The following is an 11,455-nucleotide window of genomic DNA, read 5'->3' as shown; positions in this document are numbered from 1 at the left end:
CCCAATATCATTTCCCCTCTAGTTTATCTGGGACTCATGTGTGATGTTGGGGTGATCCTTGTGTGCTTTTTTGAGTCAATCCTATGTAATATTGGGGTAAAGGCCTTGATGCTCTTAGTAACCTTGGCATATACCTAATATTCATATATCAAATTAAGTGCTCAAAACTACATGGTGGTACTTGTTAGACTAACTGCCAATGTTCCCCTTCAAGATTCATGACATGGCTTAACCACCTCCTATGTTCTATAAGTCTAGTGGTTGTATCAGGCCTTGACAGGTTGATCTTTTGGTGTAATGGCAACTCTAGATTGTAATAAGTAGTATTAGATCTTAGTCATAAGTTCAAATCTCCTCGAGTAATGTTAGGGGGGATTGTTGGACTAACCACCAATGTTCCCCTTCAGGATTTGTGACATGGCTTAACCACCTCCTATGTTCTAAAAGTCTAGTGGTTGTATCAAACATTGATAGGTCGATCTTTTGGTGCAATGACAACTCTAACTTGTAACAATACATCTTTACAAATTACCCCACCTTCAAGCTTCAAGCATAATTCCATCCTCCCATTACCTTGTACCCATACAAAGAAAAGAAAAACATCCCTAAGAAGCATCCCTACATTGCCTATCATCCCATTCTACATTTCATCCCATTACTTTGACAACTCCCTAACAACCATCACCTCTCCCTAAACCCTTGTCCCACAACTAGTATTACTAAAGTTGTGCACATTCTTCCCCCCCCTCCCTAACTAAAGACTATGGTATGTCAGTGATATATTGTAGATCTTATCCCCATGTATATGTTTTCCTATCATTTCACCCATATTTCATATCATTTACCATGATCTCTTTTATCATTATTATCTATTACTTATCATTTGCATCATCATAAATATTTTAGTTTCCTGCTACTTATCATTTTTATCATAATTTTATGGTTTCTTTTTATTCATTATTATCATAGTCTACACCCATCATCATCATCATCATGAACTTAAAACTCATCTCCCTTATCATAGTTATAAGTTCATTTTTATTATCATAATATTTAGGTTCATTTCTATTATGATAATTATAAATTTGTTTTTATTATCATAATATTTAGGTTCATTTTCATCATCATAATTTTAACATTCACATTCATTATCATAAATTAGGGTCCATTTCCATCATCATAGCCTCAAATTTCCACATTCATTATCATAAATTAAGGTTCATTTCCATCATCATAACCTTAAAATTCCACATTCATTATCATAAATTAAGTCTCATTTCCATCATCATAGCCTTAAAATTCCACATTCATTATCATAAATTAAGGTTCTTTCCATCATCATAACCTTAAAATTCTAAATTCATTATCATAAATTTAGGTTCATTTATATCATTATAATTATTTTCATTCATTATCATAAATGAAGGTTCATCTCCATCATCATAGTTTTATTGTTCCATTTTTTTTTATCATAAATTAAAGTTCATTTCCAGCATCATATTTTTAACTTGTATTTTTCATTATCATAATATTAAATTCATTTTCACTAGTATAGCCTTAATTTTATTTTTCATTATCACATCCTTAGGTTCATTCCCATCATCATAGTTTAAAAACCCATTTTCATTATCCTCAAATTTTAGGTCAACTACTTTTCATTATCATAAAACTGTTAACTATCCATTTTTTTTCTCTCATCATACTATTATTCGGCTCACTTTATAGTTATCCACTTTAACTCATCCTAAAAAATCTTAGTTCTCATCTTTAAAGATCATATAATCAACAACAACATATCCTACATCATAGAGTGTTACTATCATAGTCCATAAACACATCACATCCTACATTAAAAACATGTCAGTACCATCATGCATATCATATATCTCATCATAAACATATCACATTCTACATCACAAACCATAAATAACATTATGCATTTCATAAGCATCAAAACATCACATCTTGCATAAAAGCATGTCAATCTATCTGCTACATTCATCCACATACATCTCATACAAACATCCACATCAAAAAATCTCATAGCATAGTACTCAGTACATCCACATCCCATCCCAAAGAATGATCATATCTATATATCACACCCACATAGAATAAATAATACATCACCCATTCCTTAAAAATACCAAAGTCCATCATAGTCCAAAAATCTAGTGTCCATATAGTAAAAATGCCCATATCATACATCAAGTCTGTGCCCACAAAAATACATCCAAAAATACTATACAAAATGCAGTATATCACCACTCCTCCTCATCCTCATCCATTGCTCTTGGTAAATGTTGATTTGTCATTTTGCATGATGCTTAATGGAAGGAATCCTTTCAAACTCATGTCCTAAAAAGTTAATCCGGGATCAACTCCAAGGTTTCATGCAATCTTGCAACCTACTAGAATCTGCTCAGTTGAAGATAAGTTTGAGTGTTAATGAGGAGGCCTTTGCTGGTTCTTAAACAATTTGGATAAGTTTTGAATCTACTTGCTATCTAAAAATAACAACCACACAAAAAGAAATATATTTTTTTATTTTTCTATTTTATGATGAATGCAATCTAACAATGCAACTATATGAATTCCTAATTTAACCAAGGGGTTAGTAAAGAAAATAAAAAAGATAGGGTAATAGGAGATTTAAGAAAATAACATGAAAAGTAAAATCCTAATAGACATAAGCCATGGAAACAACATGTCTACAAGTTAAGCCTTTGAAAAGATCAGTGGATAACTAATAAAAATAGGAGTAGTGCTTCCTTAATTTCTCTAATGCAATTGTTGATAGGAGCTCAGTAACCATAAGATGTTTCACTTTTCATCAAATCACAAGGCCATGAAAAGTTCACTCATGTGAGATAAAAGGCTATGCAGGAACAATATGGTGATCTGTTCTCAAATTAAGTACATTAGCAGAATTTATAAACCCATAGGAAACACTAGAATTAAAAGATTACACAAATAGAACAACACAATAAAACTATTGGCTCAATTACATTCCATGAACATACATCCACAAAATATAACACACTTAGGCAAGAATCACTACACTCCAAATGTGAACACCAGTAGCATATATTATTGCATCAAAATAATGGTAGCCTAGAATTTATATTACATTCCTAAATTTTTAAGAAATCTTCTCCTCAATTTGGGTTGAGAGTGAGAGATATATTTTTGCAAACATATGCTTCTAAACTAATAAAACAAATCTAATTATGTACAAACTAACTATCTAACTTGTGCTAAGTAGGACTTCGTCCATATTTAGATCATTAAATGGATGCATCAGCCTTTACATGTCTTAAAATGAAGAAAGCATGAGAAAATAAGAAGAATAAATCCTTAAATGATGTAGGAGTGTCTAGAAGTGCCAAAAATAGAAGCTCCATCTTCGCTAGGTGTTTATAGGAGTTAAATTGTTATCAGAATGTGTTTCTGATGCATGGAAAGCTCTAAATTTAGAACTGACATTTAACTATTGGTGCACCTATAATTTCTTCAAAAACTTCTAGCGCAACTTTGAAAAAGTGCACCTCGAAAGAAATGCATCTGTGCACCTAGTGCACCTGCACACCTTAGAAGTAGGTTTTAAAAATGCAAAATTTCACCAAGTGTCAAAATTTAAATTCTAGCTTCTGGGTTTTGTTCCCCTTCATACTAGAGCTATGTCTGGGTATTTGGTCTTGAATTTCTCAATAATCTCAATGACTTGAGTTGCATCTAGAAAATCTAAGGCTTCATATTTGTCCTTCACTTTCTACTTATAGTTTCACACCTCAATGCAAGTCTCTACAAAATCTCCTAGTTTCACATCTAAATCTAGTAATGCTTCTTTAGTTCCAAATGGTTGTCTAATATCATCATCATTAGAATCTTCTTAAAAAAAAATTTGGAACTGTTCAACAACTACTTCCATAGACATCAATTTGTCCCTTGAATCATCCTCAAAAATATCTAAACACACATACTTATAATGTTTCTCTACCTCCAAATTTTCTCTTGAGTTTGATCCTTAAGCTTATGAATTTCTACAAGTAATGTCTGCATTAATTTATTTCTATTCACAATATTCTCTATCCAATCATCAATTATATCCAACTCTTCCATTGTATATACCTCCATTAACATCTAATACATTTGACCTTTGATCAACTATAATGCTTGCAAGTCCTTGCTCCAGCGATGTACTTTGTCCATAAAACCAAAATCCTAATTCAAAATGCCTAGCAACTTATCTACATTATTATGCATAAGGTGTAGTAGCTTAAGATTTCCTTGTATAATCTACACACCTTTTTCTTGAAAACTTTCTCACCATTGCTAACAAGCTTTCAAAAATGGATCTAGTTGCATCTTCTCCTTATCCCTTTTCTCCAATGTTGTATTCAAATTCTCCTCAAGATTTTTAGGATCTAAGGGACCAACAACTTTTTCTAGATATTCTTTTAGGATCTCATTCAATTTCTGAAGTGTTATTAATTGTGTGTCATCCTGTTCTAAGTATCTAAACATTTCCTTAATTATAGTTTTCACCTTTAACTTGGTAGTGCCCAACATGGGTTTTCCAAGAATAACTTCCCTGATCTAATAATCTTTTGGATTCAATTCTTCAACATCTGCATGTAGAGGAGGGATAGCAACATGAGAAAATAAATCTTGATTTTAATCACCCATGATGAAGGCCAATGCCCATGCATCTTTTGGCAGTGACTCAGGTTTTCTAAGAACTTCAATCAATCCTCTTATTCCTTCCTCCTCAATATCATATTGCTACCTTTTATTTCTAATTATTGTTGGAATTACAATAGGAAAGGTAAACTTTTAAGAGTGGGGGGTAAATTAGTAGATTAAACTTGGACTTATAAAACTTTCACTACACATCCATCTCATTCATTCAATGAGTAAACTGTAAAGTATATATATCTAATTCATGTAAAAACATAAGAAATCATACACATGTGACACCATATATGATTACCTAGAAAGCCTCCAATGAAAAGGTAGAATTGGAGTGGGGATGACACCCACAAATCCTCACTATTGCAGTAATAAAGTGTATCCAATGAAGGTTACAATTTTTTGACCATGAGACATGATCTACCCTATGAAAGGTCTACTTTGTTAAAGGCTTACAAAGATTTTTAGGTCTCACCTTGTTAGACGATTTCAACACCCTATTAGAAGTGTCCCTTGCTAAAGGACTTTAACTCACAATTAAGTAAGCACCTTGTTAAAGGATTTCATATAGCCTATTAGGACTACTCTGTGAAGAGATTTTGACTGAAATAAACTACTAGAATGTATCAACTTTGATCATGTGGTTAGCACTTTCTTGCTTGATAATAGATCACCTCTAAACAATGTCTTATTGATCCTTCTTGATTAGATGTCTCTCTGTTGTATCCTTTTCTCTATCCTATGTTTTTCTCTAATTGATTCTATAATGTACTTTTACTTCATAACTTCTAAGCCACCACGAATGCTCTATTGCACATGAAAACTTCTCTCTTCACTCCTTTGATTCCTTACACACTTTCTCTTAGAGAGTTTAGGGTTTCAACCACCTTAAGAAGACTTAGTCACTTAGGGTTATGTATGAATGTACGGCTATGATTCATCCATTTTTCACTTAATCCTTCCCATTTTCTAATTGGCTTCATGTAATTACATAGGGAATCCAACTTGAGATTCGTCCTTATCTCCAAAATATCAAAATTCAATCTTAAGTTGGCTCAAGAAGGGTTACATAGTCAATTGTGTCTTTACAAAAAAAATGTCAAAATTGTATCACTCAACATCTAAAGTCTCTAATGCTCAGCATACACTAATTTTTCTACTTAGAATCGATACCTGTATTGCCTAGCATCCACTGTTTACTCGGCTCTTGTGTCACTCAACATAGTTTATCTACTCAACACTTCAGTGAATTGGCATATCAGTTTCTTAGTACTCACTATGACTCGGCATGGTCTCTATATACATGTTGTGCTTGGCATGTACAACTAGTTTGACATGAACTAAGTAAATAACTTGAGTGTGTTGACACTCACTTATCAAAACCAATCTAAGATCAACATTCTCTCTCTTTGACATGAGTGTCAAAAACACTTGATATACATTAATATCCTTCATCTCATGAGCATAACATATCTTAACTCATCTTATATACAAAACTTCAAATTTTCAAAAAATTTCAATCACTTAGATACCTCAAAGTTTAATAACTCCCCCTGAGTTGATATTTTTGTTCTATACTACTGAGTAAATATGTCACTACTAATACACTTTGACTTGATGTGTTATTTTGTTGATACTATTTCATCTGATACTTCCTTGTTCTTTCTTTGCTCTATTTCATTCTCCAAATATGTCTCTCCCTTTTTCTTATTCTCCCACTATTCTTATTCTCCCCCTATTTCTTATTCTCCCCCTTTTTGGCACTTATGTCGAATGGGCTATACACTTATTGCATGTTTTTCGAGAAAAGATTTATAAACATCCAATGTCATCTTAAGAGCTACATCCCAATTTTCACATGCTATATCCAATGACATGATTTGGATAGCTAGCTTAGAAGCAAGGTGGACTAGACCATCTAAGGTAGAAATATTTTGGTCTTTCTTTGTTAAGGTTTCGGCATAGCCTAGCTCCTTGTGCAAAATTTCCATATGGGGGGTGAGGGTTGCTTGGATGCTAGTCAAATTGGCCCTTATGTTGGTCTCATCTACTATCAATATAGCTAACTAACTTTGTATTTAAAGTAATATCCTAAAATGCATCTCACTCTAAGCTAGATTCATTGGTATTTTTGCACTTGATGCAAAAATTTGGCTCTCCAAACTTAGAATGTGAATTCTAGTCTCTTGGGTGAAGAGTGATGGATTGTGTAATTTAGTGTACAATGAGAATATATTCACAAGTACCTTCTTCACATCCTTAACCTTAGTTTCCAATGCAACTTGTGTTAGTGCTATGTCACCTAATATTTTCTCATTAACTTTGTTTTCGAACTTATTTTCTAACCATTTAAGTAATTTTGTATTTGTATGCAGGTCTTCATTACTAACCTTCTCCACTATATATGTCAGTTATTCCATTAGTGGCTTGGTCTCATCTAGAGTTGGCAAACTAAATGCATATAAAAAGATGTCTTTGATATCTTGTAGGGCCCACTTTTTCCTATGCTCCCTTCTAAGCATTTCTTGATGCTTTTTCCTTGCTAGGGCTTGTCATAATATGCCCATTTTTTCTATAGTCATAGTATCATAATCAAACTTGGGAAAAATGACCTCTATATCAAGGCTCACATCTCCATATTGAAATATTTCTTCTTCCTTTGATGAACTTAGGCTTGACACTAAGATTTTCAATGGAGTAGTGTATGTGCCTAGCTTCTAAAGAGTATGACTTGATGGAGTGCTAGATACTGGTATGGTTACCAGGGTTTGGATGGCATTTTGGTCCTTTAGTTGTGGTCTCATTTCACTCTCTTTTGGCTTACCCTATTTTTCCACAATGACTAAACTTGCACCTTGTCCTTGTGTTGTAGGTGCAAATAAGTCTATCTAACCTATTTCTATACTACCAACTTGTGCTTCCACTATGCTCTTCTCTATTGAATCAATCTTTGCAATTGTATCAACCTTGTTAGATGTATCTTTTGGAATTTGGAACAAAGGTTGTAAATTATTGATTGGATGGATGATAGAAGGTGGTTCTTATGGATTTTCTTTTTCCCATGTAACATTAGTCACTGACTTCTGTAGCTCATCCAATCTGACCAAAATAGGATTATTACAAATTTTTTCCTATAGTGTAGACTGATCTAAGATCTTCAAATCATCTTCAGTAAGGGGATTGATGTTCTGAGCTGATAGATCAAAAAAATCCTTGAAAATTACTATTTTAGTAGTCTCACTTGTGACATGTGGAGGAATGACACTTGACAATTGTGTGTCTTGCACACTCTATTCTTTTAGCTACTCTCACTTAGCTATTGCCTTGTCATCTTCTTGCTTTTATGTTCTTCCTCCAATAGTTTTAGCTTTATCATCTTCTTCTTCATCATCCTTTACTTCAATCGTAAGTAAGTTTTCACATCTGAGTGGTCTTCTTGACAACATCCTCAATGTTGTTTTGCAAAATGTTGAAGACTTTGTATTTAGGTACAAACCTAACTACATACTTCTTCACAACCTTACTAATTTTTGCCTTAGTCAACTCAAGCATTACTTGGGCTAGAGATGTTTCTCTAATTTGTTTCTCGAAGTCTAGAAAATAGTGCCATTTCTGCTCAACTCTATCAGATAGACTCTTTGGCTTTGAGTTAGCAATCTCTAGTGGGGTTGTGTTCAATTTTTCCATCATGGCATATATGACCTCCTCAACTTGATTTTTCTCTACTTTACCAAAATTATCAAAATCAACATGACCAAATCCTGATAGGTCTACACTATTTCTAACATTTTCACATAAATTGTCAACATTTGACAAAGGATTATGACTCACCACCTTAAATTGGTTATTGTCATTTGATTTTGTTTTCTCTTCATCAAAATCTACTTGTGCCACATACTTCCTTCTTGTCTCTTCTACTCTTGACCTCCTTGTTCTATTTGTTTTGTCTTTTCCTTGGTCTTTTGTGTAGTTGCACATGTTCTAGCTCTTGTGGTAGGTGCAGTGGGCTTGGGTTGACTCGGTTTAGCTACCTTCTTAGCTTTAGTAACTAGTTGAATCTTAGCCTTCATCTTCTTTGACTTGGTAGGACTAGGTTCTTACTTAGCTTCTTCTCCCTCATCACCTTCAGTATCCTCCTCTTCTTGGTCTTCTCCCATACCATGAGTTAATGCAAGTGGTGCTTGGGCTTGGGTTTCTTCTTCATCTTCATCCTCTTCTTCTTCTTCTTCTTGAACCTTGGCATCCTCTCAAAACTTAGCTTTCAATTTCTTCACTATTTTCTCCTTTTTCTTCAGGGCAGAGGTAGTCTTCAATTCCATGGTAATTTTGGATTTTACCATCTCATAGTTTCCAAATATCTTTGCAATTTTATCTACCTCCTCTTCCAGTAATGTTGTTATAGCTACAAAGGCTTCATCCATATTTATTTCATAACCTAAGGGTCTCAACCATCTCACCCTTGGCATAGCAGCTTGTAAAAATGTATAATCAGCACCCAAAAGAAAACATACATCATCATAGTGTTTCTGAACTAAGGATACTTGTATTCTGATTCTTTCCTTCATTGACTTCTTGAAGTCTTCAAAATAACTTGTCATCAAAGATTCAAAATTCTCTCCTAATTTCTCAATATATTCACCAATCTATACTACTACTGATCTATTGGCTTTCCATCTTACCGTACCAAATGAGGGAAAATTGTTTTCATTAAAGAATATAAAAACCAATATGGATCCAAATTTGCATTGTGCACTATTTGTCTTTCTAATTGCTCCAAGGTTCTCCATCAATTGTTGCAATTGTAGCTCTGCTAAATCATATGTGCATGATCTTTCTTTACAATTATGTATCCCACATCCATAGCTATATAGGGCACACTAATCAATATACTAGATTGATAAAAGTTGTGTGAAATCACCCTTACAGTAAAGTTAATTAGAGGATCAATAATTATATCAATTTTCATGCCTCGCTTGTTCCAAACAGCTCCAATATTCTTCTCATTACTTCCTTGGAATCACTTCTCAATGTCTTAGGCTGATCTAGGGTTGGGTAACCAGTAACCCTATGGATTATGTGCTTAGTAATTTTGATAGGTCCATTGTCTAGCAATGATGAACCATCATGAATTCAGCTAAGCACTATCCATATCCACTCTATCTTAAATACATTCAAAAAATCTAGGGCTCATATTAATCCCTTTCTCTCAACAATTTTGAATTCTTCCTTCAAAATACCATTATCATAGAGTTTGTTATGTGCTTCCCTAATCTTCATATCACCAATGCTTCCTATCTTATAGTCACAGCATTTTCTTATATCTTGTAACATTATCACATTTGGTGGAATCAATAACAATGCACCAGAAGGGTCTTGCTTATATGCAATATTAGGAATAGCTTTGAAAATGGGTTGCTTGACATCATTATTTACTAACTAAACATTCAAAACTTCCTTCCCTTCTACATTCTTTTAACTAGATGCTATAATGTAAAACTAGGGTTTATAAAATTTGAACTGCATAGCTTGGCTCTTGATAAATACCTTATGTTATCTGATGAAATGGTGAAGAATCTCTGCTCAAATCTTTTGCAACTACTTGAAATGGATTTCTAGATTTCCTTCTACTCTACTTGCTCTTTCTCAAATTTGAAATGATGAAAAATGAGCTAAAATTGATCAAATACCCTTTGATAACCTTGCAATAAATGTTGAGTGCTTACATAGTTGTAAGCTCAACATCAACCAATTTCAGGTTCACTCAGAATTCGTTGACATTTTAATTACTTGGCAACCACTATGAGATCAACATCAACTAGCTAGTTTGTAAGCCTAACATCTTCTAGCATTTCACTCAGCACACATAGGAAATTTTTCATGCTCAGCAACAAAATGAAAAACATAAAGATTTATCTTGAATTAATAACATCTTGCATCTTTATTCATGCTAATGTAATCTTTTTAGTACTAGATTCCTTTGGAACTGATGTATGATATAACTTTTGAATATTAGTCCCACATTCCTCTTGATTGCCTAGTTTGATGAGGTGTGATCACCTGACCCATTAGGTGAAGTGATCCATTTTCCATTTGATGTGCTATAGTCATCCTTCTTTTTCCATGTCTTTTTTATTCCATTTCTAATGTATTCAACATTTTCCTTGTCTTTTCCTTTATCAAATTCATAGCTTGGTGCCTTTGACCTAGTTGGACAATACCTACTAATGTGACCAGTCTTCAAATAGCTACAACATGTGGTTTGGCTCAACCATCTTTGGTAGTTCCAATTGAAGTATGTCTTGATACAATTCTTAGGAATGTGTCCATATTCTTGACAATAATGACAACTATATTTTGTATTATAGTCCCAGTTGTAAGAGTTGCCATTGCTCCTTACCTTTGCTTGCCTATTTGATGACCACATGGGTTTGGATCTACATTCAAAATATCTATGTCCATACTTATGATAGTTGTAAAAATATCCTTCAAAACTTTGTGTTTGCATGGTCTTGGTTCTACATTCATGTGCTTGATGACCTTGCTTGTTGCACTTATGGTAGTGAACCATGTTCTTGGGCTTGACATTCTAATTTACATTATTTCTCTTGCACACATTAGTAGTATGTTATTACTCTTGCACACATTAGTAGTATGTTCTTTCTTACCAAAATTATGACAAGTAGGTTTGGAGTTCTTACCTATTGTTCCTTTCTTCTACACTTTTGGATGATTCTCCTACTTTAGTGCTTATGTATCCCAATCT

The sequence above is a fragment of the Cupressus sempervirens genome, chromosome 1, assembly GCF_028749045.1.
Source record: "Cupressus sempervirens isolate cs-2001-9-10 chromosome 1, ASM2874904v1, whole genome shotgun sequence".
Classification (NCBI taxonomy): Eukaryota; Viridiplantae; Streptophyta; class Pinopsida; order Cupressales; family Cupressaceae; genus Cupressus; species Cupressus sempervirens.
This window is presented reverse-complemented; position numbering follows the sequence as displayed.